A 25,152-nucleotide genomic window follows, 5' to 3' on the forward strand; every position below is an offset into this window, starting at 1 on the left:
CCTCCCAAGAGGCCCTTGAGAACAGTGCCCTTGGCTTGGGCCCCCTCCCCCACACACTATTGCACAAACCACTTCAAGCTGTCCCGAAACCCTGCAGAATTTACCAATGTAGAAACTGAGGCTCGGCTGAGACCTGCCCCTGGAACCCTGGCATTACTCCTTTGCCTACCATCTCTAGGCAGGCCTTGGGACTCCCCCCTGTCCACAGACACTGTTGGCAGGTGTTGGGGGTGAGGTCTGTTCCTTCCACGCCACCCTGTGTCCCACAGTCCATGGAACCAGTCCAGTCCTCGAGGAGTTAACCACAGAGCAAGGCACACAGAATCGGAAGACCTCAGAACTCAGCAGGAAATAGCTGGAGGCAGACCTGGTGGGCAGCTGAGGGATGGGTGCCAGGGAGGGGCGCAGGGCAAAGGGGCAAGGGCGAAGCTTCAGTCTCCTGTTCCCTAAGTGCTGGCAGAGAGAGGGCCCCTGTGTGTCTGTGCCCACACCCCAGGCCAGAGGCCACAGCTTCCTGATCCCCATGCTGGTGTCAGAGAATTCCCTGACTCCAAGAATCCCAGGACCTCAGCATCCCAGGAGACCTTAAAGGTCATGCCTCTGACCACATCCCAGCTCAGGAATCCTTCCAAGCTGCTGTCCAGCCGCTGTCTGCACTGCCCCTGGGACAGGACACTCACTACCTTACAAGGCATCCCCCCATCCAGAGCCACTGGAACCTCTTCTTTAAACTAAGCCCTATTTCCACCTTCGGGCCCCCATCCCCCATTCCTTCAACCAAACAAAAATCTATTCTGCCCTTCTTGCTTCCCACTCCTAGGTTAGGAGAAACAGGACACTGGGGGCTCCCAAACTCCAAGGCCTTGGCCACAGTCCATCCATGCCAACTAGATGTCCCAGAATGGTAGCTCCTTCCCTTGTGTGGTACACACCCAGCCCAGCCCAGCCCACTCCACTGGACCACCAGAAAACCAGGTTTACACATCCTGGGCACTGCCACCCCAGTGGGACATCCTACACTTCTGCTCTGAGGGAGGTAAAGCATGCAGAAGTTTGGGATGAGGGATGGGGAAGAAAAATCAAGGGTTTGGAGATTCCTGGACTCTACCATCCAAGACTCCTTAGTACCTGATCCAAGTCTCGGCTCCCCACCCCAGCTCTGCTAGCCCTGAGGGACCAGCTGAGTCCCCAGCCCACTCCTCTCATCTCCCTGCCCTTCCTCCATAGCCAACCCCGAGTTGGGATCCCCAACACTAATCCTGTTTAGGGTTCCCCACCGGACCCTGGCCAGAGGTGTCAGGGCAGAGGGCTGTGAGGTCCTGGGGGAGAGGTGGGGTCGGGGAGACAGGAGTGGCCGCCATCTGGCAAGGGTAGGAGTGACTTAAGGCCAAGTCTGAGCCACAGTGGTCCCCACCCCACTCTAGGCAGCTTCAGGAAGGGGAAAAAGTACTTCCTCCCCAGGCCCTCCCATTCCACCTCTGCTCTGCTGAACCGCTGCTGGGGCTTCCCCAAAACACGAGAGGCAAAAGTCCCCAAACAGAAGAGAAGCCCGTGTCCCCAAGGACTCTGGAACCCTAGTCCCTGCTCCTATTCTTACCCCACAGTTGCCTTCCTACCCTCCCCAGGCAGCACCCATCCTGTCCCCTAGCTCTATCACCCCCCTGCTGGCAGCCCAGCCTGAGAGCCCAGCAGGCTTCTCTCTGACCCCTTCAGCCGTCCCCTCCCAGTTTCCTCTTCTACAGAGGCCAGTCTAAAAACATCTGGACAGATAGTCCTGGCCCTGGGCCTGAATGGTGGGGTGGGGCGGGCAGGGGTGGGGGGGGGTCCTGCTGAGATCAGCCCCTGTACAGCTTCTCCCGCTGGGGAAGGGGCGCTGGTCAGGGCATCAGAGTCAGAAGAGGGGTGGGGGAGGGGTGGAAGGCAGCTGCCCATGTCTGTTCATTAACCACCTGGATTAGCCATTTCTTCCCAGTGGGGTGAGGAGAGAGTGAGCCTGCTGGCTGGGGGAGGGCAGCAGGGGCACTCATGCCAGGCTGTGCCCATGGGCAAAGGTGCACCAGACCCATGTAGAGGGGAGGGGAGTGGGGAAAAGAGCTTTTCACTTACTCTTCCAACCTGCTAACCCATTCCCTGCAGCCTTGGTCAGCCCTCTGGGAGCACAGAGAGCCCCAAAGAGTAGAAAAGACCCCAAAGTAGTTCCAGGGTGACAGGGAAAGAAATGAAGAGGAAAAGAGACTCACACCCCTCCTGGGCTCCTCCACCTGGGCAGGCAGGGAGCAGAAGAGAAGCCCAACCTCCTGCCCACCCAACTCTATCAACTGTCCCTCACAAGTCCTGGGTCTCGGTCTCAAGCAGCCCAGACACCAGCAACTTCCCCAGCAGGCAAGGCCACTCTGGTGCGTGTAGGGGTGGCCCCACCCCAGCCATCCCTGCCAGAGCCGGGAAACGTCTGAAGACAGCAGGCTGACAGGTGAGTGCCTGGGGCTAACCTAGCCCAGGGACATGTGACAGGGTGGGGCTGACCCCACCTTCCCCTAGTTTACTTCCTGATTGGTGGTCTTGACAGCATCCATGCGACATGCCAGCAGTGCTGGCCAGCTCCATCCCCCTTCTCTCACACACACACACACACACACACACACACACACACACGCACACTCACCTTTCCGGCAGAGGCGCCACTGGGTGGAGCGGGGGTCTGGGCCAAGGGACGGGCAGGACAGGGGCGGTGGGCAGCGGCGGGTGGCAGCTGGCTGGCAAGAAGCTGGTTGCCGAAAGGAAGGCGGTGAGTGGTGGTGAGTGCGCTTGGTGTCCAGGAGGGAGCGGGGCGGTGGCAGCCGCACTGGTCCCGAAGCCACGGGAGCAACTGAGCAGCGGAGGGCGCCGCGGGCCGGGCTCCCTCCCCGGCGGCGACGCGCACCGCCTCCTTCCCGGAGCCCGCGCGGCTGCCCCCCGCCGCGGCCGCGCCTCCTTTAACCCCTGCCGCGCTCCACCGGCGCCGCTGCACCCGGCTTCGGCCAGGCTCGGGCAGGGCGCCGACACCTGGGGCTGGAAGTTGACCTCCATTGGCCACCGGTCTAGCGGCTTCCTAGGGGACTGGGGGAGGGGTCTGAGGACTTAGGGGACAGGGTTGCGGAAGGGGCAGGAAGGAATCAGGACGCCAAGAGATCCAAGATCCCGTGGGACAGACACCGATGGGGAAACGGCCAGAGGGGTGAAGGGCCGGAGCTGGTGACGACGACGAAGCAACCTTCAACTTTTGGACAGGACTCAGCTTTGTGGTATTTCCAAGGCTTTTGTGACCAGACACCAGGAATCGCCCTTCTGGACCTGCTTTTCCTTTTTCTTTCTTTCTTTTTCTTTCTTTTTTTTTTTTTTTAAGCTGTCAAGTGTGGGACAAGCAGCCCATGTTAGGACATTTTATATTGGAAAGTGATTTGAACTGAGTTCTAGTTAATGAAATGCATGCTTCAACTTCAACTCTCTTTGAAATGCATCAAAAAATGTAAGATGGACTGATGGAAAAGCCATTGTCCCAGGGTATCCTTGGAGTACTGGTTGCAGGACCCCCAGGATACCGAAACTTGGGGTACTCAAGTCCATTCTATAAAATAGGACAGTATTTGCAGAAACCTGCACACATCCTCAGTATACTTTAAATCACCGCTAGAATGCCTACATCACCTCATATAGAGTAAATACTGGCTAAAGAGCTGTAGTGCTGTAGTTATTTAATGGACAATAACAAGAACAAAGTTTGTCCATGTTCAGGACAATCACATTTTTTTTTCTGAATGTTTTCAGTCAGCGTTGCTTAACTATACCAATGTAGAATCCAGGGCTCTGGAGGGCCAACTGTATACCAAAGTGTTAGTTGCAGAATCCAGATGGCTATCATCATTTCAACTTTCTACACATGTGAAATATTTTGCACTTAAAAATAACAGGGTGAAAGCTAATTGAAAAACTTGGGGACATCTTACAAATGACATGAAGAAGCTGACGGGAATCTCTTGAAAGGAAGGGGAATGGCGTTTGCTGCTCACCTACGGTCTGCCAGGACTCTTGATTCATCTTTGAGTCACTCTGGTTGTCCTAGCTGAAGAAGGTGATGTGAGAGTGGCCAGAGGACTTGTTGAAGGCTGAAAGGGTAGTTAAGAAAGGAACTCCAACTTGAGCAGGCTGGCTGGGGCCTGTGGACCAGGGACCTACATCTCTGAACCTCAATTTCCCCTGCTGGACATCAAGTTTGGATCCAAAGGTGCCTAAGATCTTTTCCAGTTCTAACACTAATTTTATTTATTCTACTCCTTTTATTTATTTATTTATGGTACTAGGGATTAAACTCAGGGTTGCTCTGTCCCTGAACTATATCCTCAGCCATTTTTATTTTACTTTTGAGACAAGGTCTTGCCCAGTTGCCCAGGCTGGCCTCAAACTTGTTGATCCTCCTGCCTCAGCCTCCAGAGTTGCTAGGATCACAGTGAGTGCCACCCAGCCAGCCATCACTAACTTTATTAATCCAGCCAAACCTTCCCCAGGATCCAGGCTTCAGTTTTCCCCAGGAATAAAATGACAGGGGAACCCAAAGGAAGGACAATATTTGGGGCATCTGGGGCCAGAACCACAGGGAGATTTTCAGCACTCTGGAGGGCTTCCCTGCCCCCAATCAGTGAAAACAAGCTCCCGGGGATTGTCAGGGAGGGGCATACATGTGGGGAGGGCAGAAAGAGGGACATCATCCCCTTTCCTCAGCCCTTCCCACCTCCCCCTACTCGATAGCAAGATGACCTCATCCCCTCCCAAGGAGAAGAAGTTTGGGTTCCCAGATCCCCAAATTCCAGCCTCTCAGAACCTACAGCCTGGACAGCAGCCCCCGCCTTGGAGAGTGTGGATGTTGCTCTGAGATGGTAAAGTCAAGAAGGATGGACTGCGGGGTCACCTAGCTGGGTGCTCCCTGCCGCGCTGACCAGCCCAAACCCAGCCTCCTACTCACTGGCCCCAACTCTGGGGACAAGGTGACACCTAATAGTCACATCCTACTCATCCCCTACCCCCACCCCCACTGACTAAGGGCCCCTCCCAGGTTTGGTCAGCAGCCCTGGTCAAGTGGTGCATTCTGTGTCAATTTCACTCTCTGTCCCCTAAGAGGTGGATGGGGGCCATGAACTCTAACACTGGAGTCCCACCCACTGTCAGGTCCCCAGAACAGCAGAATGAGCCACCCTCCCCATCCCCCCCTCCCATCCACACCCATATTATCCATGGCTCCCCCAGCCCACAACATCCAGTCTCAGCTACACACAGAGCATTCCAGGAGCTCTGGGACAGCCCCCCGGAACCTTCTCTTCCCCATCCCTTAACTTTGACCTCTATGCCTTTCTCATCCAGGGCTCCATTCCAAAGCCATGTCCTGCAGAGAGCCTTCTCCAGCTGCACCACTTGGTTGGCACTGCCCCTGGCACCCCAGCTCCTTCACCAGGCTGGGATGTACAAGTTGGCGGCGTGCACTTCTGCACCTCCCACTTGTTGAGCAATGAGAAGTTTATTCCTGCTTTTCTTTCCCCCTTTCCTTCTCATAAGCACCTAACATAATAAGGTGGAAATATACTAGATGCTCAATAAATTATGAATGAATGATGGTGGAGGAATGGTCAGGCAATGATTGGTTAATAACTGGATAAAAGAGCATTTTCAAATGCTTCTTATTGCACAAGGCTACACCAGACATTTATCTTTGAAGCCATATAATTGCAGGCAAAACAACAAGAACAAAAACTGATCTTGCTAGATGAGAACCATTAAAGTGATGCAGGAACGTCCCAGAAGCATCTGCCCTCTCCCAGGTCAGTGGCAGATCTCAGGGGCCCTGAGAAGAATCCTCCTCCTCCAGCTGCCCTCAGGAGCTTTTAGAGGTCACACTATCACCCCGACATCACCCCCTCTTTTCCAGCCTGTACAGAACCAGGAACTCAGCAGTTCCTGATAAGCCACACTGAGAGGACTTCAGAGAAAAAGAGCACTTTCTTCCTTATTCCGACTGTCCCCCAGCCCATTGCCACCTGGCTCTGTGTGCACGCTCAGGTGTGAACACACACGAGCGCACACACACACACTGAGGACTGCTCTCTAGAGAAGCTTGCTCTCCTCTGCCTTCTCCAGACCAGCCTCCCCTCCTCCAGGGCTCTGAGGGGGACTCCAGCACTTCCCATCCACACCCCTCACACCAGCCAGGCCCTTTCCCACCTCCCTCCCTCCCTGGCATCCCCTAGTGCAGGACTGCACATCTGGTTCCAGCTGTGGTCCATTCAGGGGCAGGCCTGAGGGATTCTCATACAACTGAATAATGCCCAGTGGGTGCCCAGTGGAGCTGGGGGAAGGGAGGACGGGAGGCAGAGGGCAAGGGTAGGGCAGGGAGAGGGGATGGCAGCAAGAGTTGAGGGGACCAGGAACCAAGAGGAGATGGCTGTGCCTGGCTCCTAGCAGGGCTCAGTGGTCGCTTGTTAGCTGAAGACAGATGGAGGTTGCACAAACAGACAACAGGAAAGGCAGGAGCAGAAGGATGGCACAAAGAGGGGGTCAGAACCAGAGGCCCAGAAGGAGAAAGGATGGAGCTGGGGGTGGGGAGGTAGCACCACCGAGCCACAGAGAGGCCATTGAGAAGAGCAGGGGAATGAATGGTGTGTGTCGGGGCCAGGTGCTGAGTTAGGCACGTCATTGCAGAGGTGGGGGCATAATAGAGAAGGGGACAAAGAACACAGAGAGGCAAAAACAAAGGCAAGAATGAAGTCGAGGGCTGGGGATATGGCTCAAGCAGTAGCGCGCTCGTCTGGCATGTGTGCGGCCCGGGTTTGATCCTTAGCACCACATACAAACAAAGATGTTGTGTCTGCCAATAACTAAAAAATAAATAAATAAATATTAAAAAAAAAAAAAAAAAGAATGAAGTCGAGAAAAAGATGTGGCCAACGAGGACCGAATCCAGTTTCCCTGGCCTCTCCGCCCGGCTGCCTCGGTGGTTGGGGACAGGACAGGGGTCCTGGATCCACCCGAGCTGACTTCAACCGCCCCTCGCTGAGTGCCCACCCTGCACCCAACCTTTCCAGAGCGCATTTCCATGCAAGTCCCATGAGGAACTGGAAAGTGGCCATGATTCTAGCCTAGGGACACCTCAGAGCAGTGAAGTCCAATCGCAGAGCAGCTGACAAAGGGAATTTGGATCCAAATCTTCCAACTCAAGCCCAGACACAACCCGAATTCTGGTTCCCAGCTCTCCCTCTGGAGGGTGCCATGTCAGGTGACCCCGGGCTCACAGGGTCAGACCTCAGTGCCCTGAAGGGAGGTCCAGCTTCCCTGATCTCCGGGTGATGGAGATGACGGCACTGGGGGTGGGTTCTAGTTTCTGGAGCTACTCCTTCAGCCCTTCTTCCCTCTCCATCATAGAGAGGACAGGGCCACATGCCCAGGTGCCAAGGGGAGGGGCCACATGATAGCCCTGGGAAAAGGGGTTATTCTGGGTTCTGAATCCTGCTGGGCCCAACACAGGGCTGGCTAGAAGCTGGGTCACCTGGCATTGGTCCATTCTGTGCATTTGAGTTGACCCCTCCCCTTCTACCTACACCTGTCCCCCTGCAGTTAGGGATGAGCTTGGGCTGTCCACCAGGTTGTTTCCATCTCAGGGTCACCCCTTAAAAGTCCCCTTCCTAGGGCTCCCTCCAGAACTGACCGCAGAAGCCACACCCACACTGTGACCTGAGAGCCCCTCTCTCCCTCCTGAGTCTCACCTATTTATCATCCTTAAAGCTCAGATGAAGACCCCCCATCCTTTATTTGCATCTCATCTGCATGTATTTGCATAATCTCTCAGCACACAGAACTGGGCATGCTTCCCCAGGGGGGGAGAAGGGCTGGGTCTTCCACATTCCAGTCGGAGGGCAAGGATAGTAGCGCAGGGGAGTAGCAGAGAAGCAGCCACCAGCAGCTTCTCCCTGGGTGCGCTCAGCACCCTCCCTCCCCTGACCCTGCCTGTCTCCAGCGGGGAGGTGACACTGGAGTCCAGCCCCAGAGCCCTGGATCAGGAGCCAGGAGCCAGGCCTTCCCAACGGCAGGGCAGACTTAGGTCCTCCTGGCTTCAGTTCTGACAGCCTCTGGTCACCTCCAGGTTTCCTTGAAGATTCCCAGGAACACATTTCTAGGTAGACATTGGTCCCTGGCAGAAAGTCGCTCCTGAAGCCAGGTCACGGGACACAGGTCCCTCGCCTGCCCCAGAAGCTCGATTTCAAAGCTGGAGGGACCCTGGGGACTCAGCTGTCTCCAGACCAGGACTCCTTTTGGGCCGCCCCTCCCTGCCTTTCCCACAAAGACCACCAGCTTCAGCCTGGATCCTTCCAGTGAGCCCAAGATCCCCCCCTCACAGGGCCACATCCACCCTCCTCACCCCGTTAAGAGGAGGTTCCTAGACTGAGCGTCGGGGAATCACCCAGACCCAGCTTATCTGGGTTTCAAGAAGGCGTTGGCAGGCTCCATGATGAAATTCTTGGAGACAAGATAGAAAGCTGAGTGGATTCCTAGCCAGCAAGCAAGGGGGTGTTGATTAATAGATCACTGTCAACTTCCTGATTGCCAAAGGGCTCTGTCCTCTGCCCCGGCTTGTTCAACACGGTTATCAGTAATGTGGGTGAAGATGAGGAGAGGAGGCTTAGGGAGCACCCGGAGAGGAAAAAGAGGTTAAGACCCAACCAACGCAAAATGCAAAGCTGACTTTATACATGAGCTGCAATTAGCCAGGGACCATTCCTCTTGGAGTAACCTCCTAACCTACAGTTCACATGTCATAAGAAGCATGAATTAATAATAGTTCATTCAGGGAAAGTTCTAAGACTTAGTGGAAACAGAAATTCAGTTTAGCTAACAATAGAGTATGGCTGACCCCAAATGGCACAGGTACTTTGGGTTATGTTAATAGCAATATATAGTCTAGACCACAGGAGGTGAAATTCCACTCTACTCCATGCTGCTCAAATACCATCAGAAAGGATGGGTTCTCTATACCTCATAAACCAAAGCACATCCAGAGGAGGACATCAGGAGAAAATAAATATTTGATGAATAAAAGCATAAAAAAGGCTAAAAAAAAAGGACTCAAATTTGATCTCAGATGATAAATAAAAGACACAACAGGCATCATTAAAATTCTAGAAAAACTGTCTTGGAAGGTGAGCAGGGCAAACTGCTCTGCCTACCCCTCTGTGCCCTGCTGCCCCTTCGTGCGTGAACTCCTGGGAGCCTGCAACCATTCCCACTCATCTTGGAAGGGCCAAGAGGCCAAGGGCCAGGAGCAGCCTCTAGAGATTGGACAGCATTCAGACAGGGCCAGTCGCATGGGCCTGGCCAGTGGGGAGCGTGCTGGCCACCCTGCAAGAGCTGACCGTTAGCCAAGCTGGCTGTGGGCCAGCGAAGGGGAGGGGGCTGGGCTGGTGATTGAAAGTGGGTTCACACATGCTGTCCCAGGCAGACCCGACCACTGGACAGTGGCCCTCCCACCACCCAGGCCTCCCCTGATTTGCCACTACCCAGTAGTCTACTGGGCACCCTGGCCTGAGGTCCAGAGTGGCCCTCTGGCCCAGGTGCCCCTCCCTGCTCTGCCTCTCCCTGCCCATCATTGCCCCTACCCTTGAGTATGTCTGCCTCCCTTCCCCCACCCTCCTCAGCCTGGCCCTGTATCCCTGACCCTGTCCTTCTGTCCCCCCTCACTCCTCCAGTGTTCTCTTAGGACCCTTCTCCTTGCCGTGTTCTTCGTGGTGACAAGCTGGGGAAAGTTCCTTCCAACTCCTCCCTCACCCTCTCCACAGCAGATTGAACTGGACAGCACTTTTGGGCAGCGGCAGCTGGAGACTTCTGTCCACCCCTATAAATAACAGTAATCATTTGGATTCACCTCAAAATGCGGTGCTATCCCTCCTGGGGCATAAAAAATCAGACAGAGAAACCGGGCCCCATCCTACAGAGGCTCAGGAGTAGAGGGAAAAGAATCCAGGACTGGAGTTGTACAAACCATGCCTGAAGCCAGGCTACCCGACTCCCTGGCTGTGTGGCTTCTGGCAAGTTACTTAACTGCTCGGAGCATTGAGTGCAGGGTCTGGCCCACAGCAACCTCCCATAAGCGGGAGCTGTCTCCACATTCTCCTTCTTCAGAGATGGCATCACCACAGCCATCCCAGAGTCCCAATTCATCTCTCACATCCCTATATGTCCTTGTCCCTGTTTAATAAATGCTCAAATTTATTGAGCTCTTCCAGGTGCCGGGCATTAGAGCTGGGTGGCATCCATCCTTCTAATCCTCCTGGCAACCTATGCTCTCGACCACCAGTAACCCCACTTTAAAGATGAGGAAAGTGAAGTTCAGAGGCATCGCTGCGATGGCTGCCCCTCCCCTGACGGAGGCAGCAGCATCAAGGGGGAGAGCCGCAGGGCTGTGCCAGGACGTGGTCAATGCCCGGCTCTCCCTGGGCCTGTAGGTACACCCAGGCCCTCAGAGCCCACTCTCTCCAACAAGGCAGCTCCACCCGGGGGTGCAAACCTGCTTTCTGGGGTCCTCATTCCTACTTTGGAGAACAAATCCCTTCAAAGCTTTAACAAAAACCACCCATGTATGCTCCATGTGCCAGAGAGGTGGCGTCACAGGGTGGGCGTCCCAGTGGTTCCCGGCTTCTGGATCCTTCCATACCCCACTGCTCAGGTGTCTCTGTGGTTCGGAGCTTTTTCCAGCTGACCCTCATTCATTCATTCATTCATTCATTCTCAGGGTCTGCAGCAGGCAGGGCCCTGGGTGGCCCAGTTGGTGAAGAGGAGCCAAGTCAGGACCAGCCTCTGCTTTCAAGGAGCATGTGGTCCAGAAGAGGACGATGCTGAAGAAACCCACACACAGAAAACCAACTCACAAGTAGCACCGAGTTACGTGAAGGGAGAGGAGAGAGCGCCGAAGAGGGATCACTCAGATCCAACAGCTAATGTGCGCTGAACGCGCGCCAGGCCCTCTTATGAGCCCTGCGGTCGTCGATTTCCCCCACCACCGCGCAGGGCGTGGACGCTATTCTAGCCCTGCTTTGTACAGTTGAGGGACATGAGAGGTGAGGCCACTTGCCCCTAGTCGATAATAGCAAGACAGCGAACAAGTAGTGGTGATAGGATTTGATCTCTCAGCTGCTCTGCCATTTCATCTCTAGGAGGTTCGAGGGGTCATTAGAACCCAGTACCCAAATGGACACCCCTCCCCTGACATGCAGCTGGCCCTGCAGACTGCCACCAGTGCCCCGTCCTGGTGGTGCCCAAATTCCGGACTCTCAGCTAGAAAACGGGGCCCAGGAAGGACAAGTAGAGTCCCCGGGTCACCATGGGGAGGAGCTCAATGGCATCAAGCCCAGAGCAGGTCCCCAGCTCCTAGCCTAGGGCTCAGGCCCCTGCGCTATGCTGGTTCCTAGGAGAGGGGCACCCACCTGATCCACCCAGGGTTGGAAGCAGGACCCTGCCTCGGTTCCTAAGGCGCAAGAGGATGGTAGTGTGGCCCAGGCCCCTGGGGTGGTAAGGGACCTACGGGGCCTGGATGAAGGGGCTCGGGCACTAGGTACAGGCAGCCCTGCTGTCCACAACAGGACCAGAGCAGAGGCTGGGGCAGGAGGAGTGGGCACACAAGGGGCCACAGCTGGAGCCCTCCTTGGGCGCTCGTCCCCAGGGACCCCGAGGGTGACTGTTTTCTTAGAACATTGTGTTCGGGCTGTGAGTCTTGGCGCAGGCAATCTACCCTGGCAAATCTCCAGCTGCCTGTTTAATAATGTACAGCCAACCAGCCATTAACTGCAGATTTCAATAGGAAAAAAAAAAAAAAAAGAAAGAGAGAAAAAGAAAAAACAAGTTTGGTGGTTGTTTTTGTTGTTGTTGGTCTTTTTCCTCCTTCCGGGTAGTTGGTGGTGAAAAACAAGCCTTCTCTGGTCAGGCTCCGGGGCAAGGGATCCTGGCAGATTCCACCTGCCTTTGCCCACCCGATGCACCCACATGCCAAGTGCCCGCTCCCACCTCCATTCCCCCAGGAACGCCCTGGGTCTGCCCACCAAGGGCAGAGCTGTGGGGTGGGCTGGCAAGGCAGAGAGGGCAGAGGGGCCACCTCTGAGCAGGCCCAGCGCTTCCTAGGAATTCCAAGGGTCGGGCCAGAGTCAGCGCCCAAGCAGGAGCTGGTGGAGTCCAGCCAGGTGCAAGGGGCTGGTCTCGTAGCCCGGACTGAGCAAAGGAGCCAGGACACTGGGGACTGCCCCTGGGGATGCTCTGCTGTGCTTCAGCTCTGTTTTCCATGTGAGAGTCGGGATTTGCAGGAGGATCTCGGGGAGCAGTGAGAGCCAGGAGCTTCCTGCATGCTGGGCTGGGACGTGCTAGGCTGTCCACTGCAGCCATCCCAGGGAGGCAGCCTGCAGGCCCTCCTTCCCCCCAGCCTGCCCCAAGCCCGAGGCCAGGGCTGGGCTCCCAGGCTCTGCTCAGACTCCCTGATGACCCTGGGCCAGTCTTGCCCTCTCTGGCCTCCATCTCATTGCTCCAACTTGGGTGTTCCCCATCCTGCCCAGGGATCAAAGCCAGAAAGGGTCTGTCAAGGCAGGTGCGGGGCAGTCACAGGGACCATACAGCAGTGTCGATGGCGACGGTGACGATGCCAGTGATGCTGCTGTTATCATTATGGAGCTTGAGGGGGCTCCAGGCCCTGCCTTTTCTTTTTCTCCCAGTCATCAGAGAGGAGGAAACTGGGCCTTGGAGAGGCTCAGCACTTGCCCGAGGCCACGAGGCTAGTGAGTGACAGTCAGGACCTAGACTCAGGCTGTCTGACCTCAGGGCTCTTTATCATCAGCCTTAGAGGCTCTGGTCAAGGACAGCGGTCAAGAGGGCCAGCAGCCCCCCCCCCCCCCGCCCGCACATCCAGGCCTGCTGTCCCGTCCTCCTGCCGTCCAGCCTCCCAACCTCTCATCAAACTTCAGTGGGGTCCTCTGCTTCCCTTTACATCCCTCTGTTACTTAGGACCCCTAGGGGTGCCCTGCCTCCCCCAATCCGGGGTGCACACAGACACAGCCACCCACCCACCCATGTGCTTACCATACACACTTACTCAGGCCACACAAGCACAGGGATCCACATGCTACACATAGCACGAGCACTTAAACTCCTGCATGTGTATGCATCTGTATGCGCAGGCATGATAATAGATGCACCGCTGTACACACGTTCCCATGCATAAAGTTCCAAAGATCTATAATAATAATAATAATAATAATAATAATAATAATAATAATTATTATTATTATTATAGGGATTGAACCCAAGGGTGCTTTACCAAAGAGCTACATCCCCAGTCCTTTTAATATTTTCATTTTGAGACAGGCTTTCATTCAGTTGCTTAGGGCCTTATTAAGTTGCTGAGGCTGGCCTCAAACTTTCGATCCTCCCACCTCAGCCTCTGAGCCACTGGGATTACAGGCACATGTCACCTGACTCCCAGGCCTGCACAGGCAGACACTCTTCCCTACACAAGGCAAATACCCACATGCACACAGACCAGGGACACACTAGCATGCCTGCACATGCACACACACACACGCACACACACACACACACGCACACACACACGCACACACGCAGGCACACTTGTGAGCTTCATCCATGGGCGCTGGCTGGGCGCAGGCACCACGGGCTGTCTGGGCAGGCAGAGATGGACAGGTGTCCAACATGCCCCCGAGGTTCTTCCGAAGGCGAGAAGGCTGCTGGCTAATAATACCACAGTGCATTCCTGGCCGAGATAAGCGGCCCCAAGCATCCTCGGCACGTTCCGGCCTCGGTGTCTCACCCCTGTGGATTCCACCCACCCGCAGCGCCGTCCTGCAGAAGCCGCAGCGGCCGGCGCCACCAGCAGACGCCTTGGCCCGGGGCCTGCCATTCTCCCTTCTCTGCTTCTCCCTCTCCAGGGGCCCCAGGCCTCTGCTGTCCCTCGGAGGCGTCCACACAGGGTAGCAGAGAGGTCGGCTCACCCTGAGAAGCGGCCCAGGGCCAGGCACTCTGCCCCCTCCACGTGACGCCCACCCTCCGGGCTGAGCCAACGCTGCTGCGGGCACCCGGCGTCACTGCCCAGGCAGAGCCCAGGGCTGCAGGGAGGCTGCAGGAGCCCCTCCTGCCAGGGGGCTCGGCACCCATCTCACGAGGTCCTCAGCACACCCTAATGACGCCAGGAAGGAAGGGTCCAGAACTCCGGCCCAGGTCTTCCAGCTATGGAGCCAGGGCTCTTTCCATGACCTCAAATTATCCCCGCTCCTGGCCAACTTTTGGAATCCCATCTTTTCCGAAGCCCCAGGTAGATCAGGGACAGTGATCCCTGCAGAGGGAGGGGAACCTTGTGTTCATTACAGGCTCAGGACCTGGGGAGTCTCAGCAACACAGTCACATGAGGGTGACACCCCACCAAGTGTCAGACATTTGGAGCTTATTATGGGGCCTCTGTAACCGTCTTGAGGTGGGAGAGTTGTCCCTGGAACAGGGGAAAAGAGGACATGAGCCCCTGAGTCACAGAGGGCTCTAGAGGAAACCTGGGGGACCTGAGGGTAGAGGAAGGGGCTCCTCCATCTGTGGGCTCAAGTGGGAGGGTCTTTGTATATTAGGGATAAGGGTCCACACAGAGGACTGGGACCTCAGGAGCAAGGCAGGACCCAGAGAATGACATGAACTTGCAGCTTCCTGAGTGGCACAGAAAGCAGAGAGAGGGGCGAGGACAGAGAGGTTAGCCCCACCCGCGTTGCAGGGCTGTTGTGGCTCTGAGGTCCAAGTGCGCGTGCACACACTCACACGTGAACACGAGTGTACCAAATCTCCATGTCCCTCTGGGCAACCGTGCGGTCTAGATGTTGGGCACTTCTCAAATGAGAACACTATGACCAGAGAGGAGCTGTGACGTCCCCAAAGGTGCCCAGGAAGCTCTTTCCAGCTCAAGGTGGGAAAGGGCCAGCACAGCCCGTGGCTTCAGATCCCCAAATGCCAACACAGCACCCAGCAGATCTGAGGTGAGAGATGTCCTAAGCGAAGGGAGGAGAGGGAGGAAGCAGGGCTGGGGACCCTGGGAGTGACTTTCCCAACCCCAAGGAGCCGGGAGGGGTCTGTGGGGGTCAGAGCAGCCTCCCACGCCTGAGCGGCTGACACCTCGGAGAGGCAGGACCTTGGCTAGCAATGAGAGCCCAGGGCACAGGGGAGCTGGCCACAGCGGGGACAGCTAAGAGAGGGGCGTGTTCCCACGCTGTCACCCAGGCCAGCTGCCCCCCCCCCCCGACCCCGGGAGGCAGCTGTGTTTCCCAGAGCCAAGTGACCCCATGGCCGGTCCTGCCCACTGGCCCTGCTCTGAGAAGTCCAGGCAGCCTTACATGGACCTCCCTGGGACACGGTACTCATCAGATGAGCATCCTGGAAATCAACCCAGGGAGCTCCCCGCAGCCCCAGGCCTCACCCCAAAGTGCCGCTCGCCTCCCGCTGTCTCTGGACAAGTACAGTCAAGGCCAGGACCAGAGACTGGGGACCAGAGAGGGCCAGTCATGGGGCTCCTGAATTCATCAGTTGGGAGCCTGGAGGGAAGGTGTGTGGCAGAGAGGATAGAAACTAGGAAACACAGACCCATCGGAAAAATCATCACATGTCATCGGTTAATGGGTGAAAAGACAGAGGCAGTGACACATGTCGATACGTGATTATTATCACGACAGACAGGCTAAATGGAGCATCTCCCCCAGGTCCAGCTGCCCAGCTCCAACCAACCAACCAAAACAAGACGTTTTGGAGATAATCGGGGGAAATTGAACCCAGATGGGGTGGTAGCTGATCTCCAGAAATTATTATTAATTATGCTAACTGGGATAATGGTATTACCGTAATAGCAAAATAAAAAGCCCTTATCTGTTAAGGATACATACTGAAGTATTTAAAGTGAAATGATCTAATGTCTGGGATTTGCTTTAAAAACACTCCAGCATAAAAATAAATAAACGGGGGAAGGAGGGAAAGAGATGAAATAAAAACAGCAAAGAGTCGGTTGTGGAAGCAGGGGATGGACACAAGGCGTTCATTATACTATTCTTGTGACTTGTGTATCTATTTTTAATAGCTCATAAAAAAGAGCCACACACACACACACACACACACACACACACACACACACTCACACACCAAAAAATAAAACAGGAAGGAAAAGTTCATGGATCCTGTGTTTCCTAAAGTGGGATATGCAAGATGTTTGTAGTGGGAAATATGCACATCTTAACTGTTTTATTTATTGATTCATGTTATTTATTTACTATTTATTTTTTGGTACTGGGGGATTGAACCCCGGGTGCTCTACCACTGTACCACATCCCCAGCCCTTTCCACTTTTTATTTTCAGACTGGTTCTCACTAAGTTGCTGAAGGCCTCACTAAGTTGCTGAGGCTGGCCTTAAACTTGTGATCCTCCCGCCTCGGCCTCCCAAGTCACTGGGATGACAGGCATGTGCCACCACGCCCGGCAACGATTTTATTTTGATATTTGCAAAAGTTTCACCACATGAAGTGAGTAACAGTGTGAGACAGTGAGAGTGGTCCAGTGACATGGGAAAGGGCTGCCACAGGACGGTCCCACCTGGACTCACACATGCTCCGCCTAAACCCTCCGCGGCATCCTTAAAATGTAGTCCCCCTGCTGTGCCCGAGCCATCCGTCACAGAGAGAACCAGGCTAGCAGAGGGTGGACCTCAGGATGGAAAGTGACAAAGGAAATGAATAATGACAAGTGCCACTGTGCGTCCAGAGGGCTCTGGCTCTGCTTCCATTACCTCCAGCCGCCCCCCCGGGGCCCTCAGAGGCAGGCCTTAGAGAAGCATGTACAGAAGGGGGAGTGGCGGAGGAGGACTTTCTCAGGCCCCTGGGCCAGCCAGTGGGTGGCAGAGCAGGACGGGAGCCTCATCTGATGCCCCTTTACGAAAGGGCTGGAAAGCAGGAGCTGAGCCGTGGGAGGGACAGGAGGAGAGGAAGGGGCGAGCCTGGACAGCCCAGCAGGTCTGGGGGACCTGGACCCTTATTACACAGACGGGGGTTGGGGGAAGATGGCAGCAAGTTGAATGGAAGTTAGATCAGGAGGGGAACTGGAAGTCAGAAAGGGGACGCCGGGAGCCTGGGTCAAAATTTCACATCACACTTCTGCGCTTTGGGCTGGACTGATGCCAACTCAGCATGGGAACGCAGGCTGCTGCGCGTCTCCTGGAAGTTCTGGTTGTCAACATGTATTTGATTAATAAAACAGAGAGGCCAGGCAAGGGGGCGCAGGCCTGGAACCCCAGCTGCTCAGGAAGCTAAGGCAGGAGGGTCACAAGATCAAGACCCGCCTGGGCAACTTAGCAAGACTGCATCTGTAAATACAAAATAAAAAGGGCTGGGGACACTGCTCAGAGATAGGGCACCCTAGGTTCAATCCGCAGCATGGGGCGTATTTCTCAAGCGGAGGCCCCAGGGGAACTTTTACAAAAGGGTCCACGACTGTTCCCTGTTGATGCAGAGCCCAAAACAGGCCTGAAGCCTGAGGGGTCCAGACAGTGTTCCCAGAAGGGCAGCCTGCGGGCCCAGGAAACTGGGGGTTGAATGATGAGGGACCCAGAACTTTCTACAAGGTCTCTGCACCTGGGAGATTCCATCCATTGTTCCCGACAGCACAGAGGCCCCAGGGATGCCCTGGCCGGGCTTGAAACAAGTCCTGCCGCCCATTCTTGTGGTCCTGAGTTCTGGGCTGAGACAGGCTAAGGGGAACCCAGTACTGTGCTGTGGGAGAGGAGGGGTATCGGGATGTGAGCATCACCGGGGTCCTGCCTCTGCCCATTCCGTAGCTGTGTGATACCAAGCCAGCAACTTGACTTCTCTGAACCTGGGTTGGGCCCTTCCACCCCACCTTGCTCCCTCTTCCTACTAAAACTAGAATAAGAATAAATTTCCTCGTGAGGTGTTTTGAGACTTTATTGACAGAATCCATGTAGATGCTTAGCATGGAACCTGGTGCCTAACTGCTTACCAAATGACCAGTACTCTGGTTTTTACCACTATTGCTAGGAACTGGACCATCCACGATCCGTGCTGGGGTCCTTGGCTATCAGAGTCTCATGACTGGCTGAAAGGAAGCCGCAGGGTGGGCAGCAGCGTCTGGACCTGGAGACAGCTGAACGCTCCGAGGGTGGAGGGCCCGAGTGGGGAGTCCAGCGTCAGCCTCCTCCTCTCAGGAATGCGGCCTGTGGCTGGAGGGGGTGAGGGGAGATGCCTGGTCGCTGAGGTCAGCCCCCACTGGAGCTGACAGAGTGTTTATCATCATCCTCGTGTGAGGAGAGGGAGGGGCGGCTGGGCAGGGAGGCGGGTGCCAGGTTACTCGGCAGGGCCAGGGCTGCCCAGCCCTCAACTTGCGCTGGGCCAGGCCAGGAGACCCTCCAGTTCTCCTCTGCCTCTCTTGGTGATGGAGGAAAGGAGGCCCCTACTCATCACCCCAGTCAGAAACAGGCCGCCCACCCCACCATTATCCCCAGGTGACAGAGGAGGAAACCGAGGCAGAGGCGGTCAAGCCTGCTGCCCAAGGACACTCACTAGCCCCATCTCCTGGAGATGCCCCAGGGGAGGATCCAGGGAGGGGACACGAAGACAGACGGGATCTCAGGGGGCACAGTGGGCGTGCACTGCTTTACCCAAGGGCAGCGCAAGGCAGGCCAGAACTCTAGGATTCTCCCTCCAGGTCCTGGAAGCCGGCTGGTCCTGTCCCCCACAGACACACAGCGCCAGCCAGCGCAGGAAGGCTCTGCCCTCCCTAGCCAAACAAAAGGGAGTCTAGACTGCTCCTTTAGCCTCCTGGTCCTCCTTCTGGTCTCCCCACCAAAAGAAGGCACCTCCTTAGAGCTGACCCAACTCCCTCCTGCTGCAGTTTCCAACTGTCCTCCTATGTGGTCCTCCACAAAGACCAAGAAAACCACCTGGATAGTGACCACCCTATACCAACGCTCCAACCTGCGGCCTCAGTTTCCCCTTATGGAAAGGACAGTTGAACCCAGGTAGCTGGAAGATGGCAAGGCCCTACAGGAGGGGCTTGGATAGACCCGGGGTTCTTCCCTTACAGGAAGGCCCCTTTCTCCTTGGCCTCCACATCTCCTTCCCAAATCCTGGGAACCCCAAGCATCTCCATGCACCTCCCTCCTCCCCAGAGCCTGGAGAACCACAGGGCACTGGCCCAGTTTGGGAGCCTTGCTCAGTAAGGTCCTCTTGCTGCTTCGGATCCGGGTCTCTCTGCGCCTCCAGCTACTACCCAGGGAGTATTTCACACACGTGTACATGAGTGCACACACACGCACATGTGCGCAGACACCTGCCCTGCAGCCTCCATCCGGGCAGGGCCCTGTGCTCAACTACTTTGTTCCCTCAGACTCTCTCTTCCAAGCTGATCAGAGAGAGGAGCCACCTTAGGCTCTCCTGGGAGGGAAGTGTCCCAGGTGTGTCCCCAGAAGGAATGAATGCTGCAGATTAGAGGGTCCCTTCTGGGTCCTGCAAGCGCCTGAAGCCACACCCCAGGGAGGGGCATTCCTACTCTGGCTTCAAAGGCAGGCATCCAAATCCTTCTGACCCCCCACCAACACCCCTTAAAAACAATCATGTTTACCCCACTTCACAGATGATTTGCCCAAACTCACAGAGGGTGTGCATCCAAGATCAAATTTGGAAACCAAAGAAGGCTAGACCAGAATGACATACTTCTATCCAAATCAGTCCCCTGTCTATCGAAGGTTATTAGAGCCAAGACTAGCATTTCCTGGAGAAAAAAAAAAAAAAATTCCCTCAAACATGAGCAACATCACCCCTTGAGTTCGCTGACCCTGAAGCCCATCGTCACGATAAGTTTCTCAATATCTACATCCTGGGGCTTCCGGGAGAATCTGGACTGATGCAGAGAACATAAAAGGAGATCAACATCTGTGGGTCCCACCTCAAGGGACTCCCGTGGGCCTTGGCTGGGTCAGTGTGATCAAGGGAAAATCACTGAGGCTCTGGACCATACAGAATGGTAGCCCAGGTCTGCAAAAGGGCCTGGAGGGAACACTGGCCAAATTCTACTAAGATCTGCAGATTAGCTAAGAGCATGAGATGGATGTCAATCTCTTGGTTTCAATAACTGCACAACAGTTATGTGGGAGGTGGACATGACATAGAGAAGGGTATTATACCAACTCTGTGCCATTTTTTTTAATATTTTTTTTTTTAGTTTTCGATGGACACAATATCTTTATTTATATTTTTATGTGGTGCTGAGGATCGAACCCAGCGCCCCACGCATGCCAGGCGAGCGCGTTACTGTTTGAGCCACATCCCCAGCCCAAACTCTGTACCATTTTTGCAAATTTTCTGTAAGTCCAAAAATCATCCAAAAATAACGAGTAACCCCTCCTCTTGCAAAATAAATAAATAAATTTTAAAAAATAAAATGAACTTGGAACCTAACAAAGACATAGATTAGGGTCAGAATAGCCTAAGGACAATTAAAGAGTTACATCCCCCGAAGGGAAGAGTAGTTCAAGCTATGAAGTTTCCAGAAGCCCCAAGGAATCCGACAAGGGATGGTGGAGCCACTAGAGCCCGGCAGAAGAGAGCAGGACCTCCCAGGGAGCAGAGGAAATGTGCCTGCCAAGGGATCAGGTGACCTAGTATTCCTGCTCTGGGATCACTGGAGAGCCAGACTCAGCACCACAGCCATCACTGTCACAAATGACTGGCTTCCATGCACCAGGAGCTGCAAAACAATGCCTAGCGAAGCCCATCCATATGATAAGTTTCTCAATATCTACATCCTGGGGCTTCTCAGGAGAATCTGGACTGATGCAGTGAACACAAAAGAGAGATCAACATCTGTGGGTCCCACCTCAAGGGACAAGCCAGTGTGAGCTTCCCTGTGCCCCAGAAGGTCCTGAGCTTTTCCATCCTCATCCCAGTCCTACAGGCAGGATTCATGATCCCAGCTGATAGATGAGGAAACCGAGAACCAAGCACTTCAGAAAATGATCCAAGATCACTCAGCTGCAAGCAGAGGTGTTGGGAAAACAAATCTGCTCTGATTCCCATGCCCTCAGATCTTCAAAGAGACCTTGAGGGCCTCCAGTCCAGCCTCCCTCCCCAGGACACAGATGGCTGCTGAGAGCTCACTCCTTCACAAGACAGCCCCACTCAGGGAAAACCACTGTCTTCCCTGAGGTTCAGGAAGCCTCAGGAAAGTGGAATACGACGAACGAGTCTGAACTGAGCTCCTCCACCCAGCCCAACTGCAGACTCCATTCACAGGGGAGCGCCAATAATAATTGCTGGTGTTTATCGATTCTTCTAATCGTGTTTATTATGTGCATTAATTCACTTAATTCTCACACTCATCTAGGAAACAGTGAAGGTCAAGAACAAGTCACAGGGAGGCTACACAACTTCCCCGATGTCAGAGATAGCAAGTGTGAAAGAAAAAAAGTCAGGCCTGGGACTCAGCTCAGACTCCCCTCAAACCTCTCCCTCAATCTGGGTTCAATTCTGGCTAGTTTTTTTGTTTGTTGGCTTTGGTACCCAGGATTGAACTCAGGAAAGCCACATCCCCAGCTCCTTTTTATATTTAGAGACAGGGTCTCTGAATTGCTTAGGGCCTGGCTTTGGCTGAGGCTGGCTTTGAGCTCACGATCCTCCTGAGCTGCTGGGATTACAGGCATGCACCACAGTGCGGGGCTTCTGGGTTCAATTCTGGGGTCCTGGTCCCCACCTTACTGCCACATGGGCACATTCCTCAGCCATCTGAGCCCATTTCCTGTCCTGGACCCGAGGGTTCATCCGCCTATTTTTTAAAGTGTTGTGAAGTTCAGATTAAATGATCCTGTGCGCGGGGATACCTGATCCCTGGAGGCTGCGGGCTGACTGGGAACCCAAGCCAGTGTGAGCTTCCGTGTGCCCGAGAAGGTCCTGAGCTTTCCTGCTGCTCCCCCCACCGCGCATGAACCGCGAGTAACCTCCTCCCCGCCCCGCTTCCTCGAACAGAACCTGGTTTGAACCCAGATACCCCTGGACACCCTCGCTTGGGTGCCCGCTTGGGTGCCCGGGGCCAGTGCCAGTGGAAGCAGGCGGGGTGGGAAGGGGGGTTAATCTGTGACTCACTCTGTGCCCAGGACACATGCCTCCTAATGGCCCCCCACAGACACCCCGCCCCACCTGCCCTCTGCAGGGGGTGGGGGAGACTGGCCAAGTCACTCATCAGCCAGGGTCCAGAACCCCCTGAAGGAGAGCAGCAGCCTCATAGGTCCTTGGCAGGGCGGAGCAGGAAGGAGGACTCGGCAGCAGGTGGAGTCCATGGGGGGCCTGCGGCCTGCTGGATTCTGGCCTGGTTAGCTGTTTGTTATTTCTGGAGCACTTAGCGCTTTATTATCCTCAGATCTTGGAACAATAGAACATGAGCTATCTATGGAGCAAAGGCCTCCATCACCTGCCAGGATTTTACTTTCATCTCCTCTAATCTTCACACCAACGTTAACATGGTATTAGCAAGATGTCAACGTCCCCGTTTTTTTAAGTTTCCTATCATTTATTCATTCTGCTCGTTGGAAGTGCAGTTTGCAATGTCACCATTTTTAAACCAAAGAGGAAACCAGACTTCAGAGGCTGGGGGTAAAATGTCCCCTCTCATGTAAATGACAGAGGCAGGACCGTGCAGCCCAACACCGGGGTGTTCCCAATCTCCTACCACCTCTCCTGACGTCCCAGTTTGAGGATGAAGACGGAGGCCTGGCCTCCAGGTAGAGCCCAGAAGGAGGGGATGCTGGCTTCTCAGGCCGTGTCTCGGGGCCCTCCCTCAGGACCAGCAGCTTCTCTCAGCCACAGTGGGCGTCCCCGGGGTCCAGGGGCTGTAATCCTAGTTGCTGCACTCCCCACACCCCAGGGGATGAAAGCTCACAGCAAGCTCCTCCTTTTCCCTGCTCAGCCAGCTCCAGCACGCTAGTCAGCAGGTCCCCATTATCCCCATCTCACAGGTGAGGAAACTGAGGCAGACCCATGCTACAAGCTAGAAGCAGTGAGGGAGGCTGGAGTGGACCAGGGGTCAGTCACCAACAGGGCTTCTAAATCACTCTGGTTCCTCTGCCCTCCACCTCACACTGCAGACCCCAACCTTCACTGGATCCCTCTCATGTTAGGAGGGCTTTGCGGGCCTTTGTTCTCCCTAGCATATTCCACTGTGTGTCCTGTTCCACCAGGACCCCGGGATTTTCCTCTTCTTTCTCCCTCTCCAATTCTCCACCTCCCACATGCCCTTCTCTCTGCTCTGTTCCCCTTCCTCCCCCTTCTCACTCACAGTCTCCCGGAGACAGTGAACCCCCATGTGATGTTTACACAGCCCCAGAGTCAGGAACGCCAAAAAATATGAGACCTTTTGGGAGCCACATTCCAGGAAAATGAGAAGCCAGTCATAGCTCAGTGTCACTTTCTCTCCCGCCCCCGTCTTGCTCCCCCCATTAATGGGGAGCAGGATGTACGTGTGTGTGTGTGTGTGTGTGTGTGTGTGTGCATGTGTGTGCGCATGTGTGTATGTGAGAGAGAGAGACTCCACGATTACTTATTAACCCCTGCACATTTTCCTATACTCCACTGCATTAAAGCACTTCAGGAGGATGGGGGCAGTACAACTTATTGCTTTTTCTTTTTTTTTTTTTTTGGTACCAGGGATTGAACCCAAGGGAACTTAACCACTGAGCCACATCCCCAGCCCCTTTTTGTATTTTATTTAGAGAAAGGTCTCACTGTGTTCCTTAGGGCCTTGCTAAGTTGGTGAGACTGACTTTGAACTCGCGATCCTCCTACCTCAGCCTCCCAAGCTGCTGGGATTATAGGCATGCGCCACCACATAGGGCTCTTTTTAACTTTTATTATAAAGAATCGAGGAAATGGCTCCCCAAGACCTATGTCACCCAGGACCCCATCCCAGGCAAAGCAGAAACCAGGAGAGCATGGAGACTGGGGGAATCAGCCACTTCCTGGTGCCTACATCTGGTAGAGTGGGGGAGGGGTTTTCAGGGGCAAACAGGCTCTCCAGGGGCTGTCAGGGGACCCAGCAACAGTCATTAGGGATGTCAGAAAATGTGAGATTTAGGGGCTCAGACCAGACCCACTGAACAGGGTGGAAGATGCCCCAGTGTCTCACCAGGTGACACTGAGTGTCCCTGGCAGGCAACAGTGATTCATGGCTCTTCTTAGTGACAAAGTCTCAGCCACAGAGAGTAGAGGCCAAGTGTGGGAGACAGAGGTCCTCTGCAGCAGGAGCCAAGCACTAGGGCCTGAGCTGCAGCAGGCTCCCCAGCCTGCCGGCCACGGGACTAGCTTGGGCATTTCACCTAAACGCCCTCGTTTGGGAGTGAGACCAATCATCTCTGCTTTACGTGAGGTGTTTTATGGACTGAAATGAGTGTCAAGGAGCCACCGTGCAGAAGATGCTCAGTAAACTAAGCTATTATAAGGGAAAACCCCGTAAGAGCAAGGAAAAGGAGGTTCTTTGAATTGGTTGACAAAATTGGCAAACCCTTAGCTTGACTAACCAAAACTGAACAACAATAACAACAACAACAACCACAACAACAAAGACTCAAATTGCTGGAATCAGAAAGAAGGGAGACTACTACTGGCACTACAAAAATAAACAGAAGCCTAAAGAATACTATAAATAACTGTATGCCCAAAAAAGTTAGATAGCTAAAATGAAATGAACTACTTTCCTCAAAAGACACAAACCACCAAAACTGACCCATGAAGAAATAGAAAAGCTGAATAGACCTATAATGAATAGACGGAATTAACAATCAAAACTTCACACAGGAACAAAAGCCCAGACCCAGGTGGCTGCACAGGTAAATTCTACCAAACATTTAAAAAAGTAATATCAACTGTTCACAAATTCTTCCAAAAGGTAGAAAGGGAGCCAGGCATGGGAGCATCTGCCTACAATCCCAGCTATTCAGGAGACAGAGGCAGGAGGGTTCACTTGAATATAGCAGTTCCAGGCCAGGCCTGGGCAACACTGTGAGAAAA

At 54.5% G+C, this 25,152-nt stretch overlaps 1 protein-coding gene and 1 long non-coding RNA gene across 15 annotated transcripts in view; one reads left to right on the forward strand and one right to left on the reverse strand.

The window, feature by feature from the left end:
* TNS1 (tensin 1) overlaps window positions 1-25,152 on the reverse strand; it is a 196,639-nt gene that overhangs the window by 123,344 nt on the left and 48,143 nt on the right. The window contains exon 1 of one of the 14 annotated variants that reach the window (XM_081260951.1): window positions 2,663-3,084. The exons of the other annotated variants lie outside the window; for them this stretch is intronic. The gene's annotated coding sequence lies outside the window, so the exon portion shown is untranslated. Of the gene's footprint in view, window positions 1-2,662; window positions 3,085-25,152 lie in introns of those variants that run through there. 14 annotated transcript variants of the gene reach the window in all.
* LOC308630646 lies at window positions 1,836-7,048 on the forward strand. Its single transcript, XR_014017980.1, has 3 exons — window positions 1,836-2,470; window positions 4,783-4,910; window positions 5,392-7,048. It is a non-coding gene; the product is annotated as an uncharacterized lncRNA (long non-coding RNA).

The sequence above is a fragment of the Spermophilus citellus genome (genome assembly GCF_964194105.1).
Source record: "Spermophilus citellus genome assembly, chromosome: 11".
Taxonomy (NCBI): domain Eukaryota; kingdom Metazoa; phylum Chordata; class Mammalia; order Rodentia; family Sciuridae; genus Spermophilus; species Spermophilus citellus.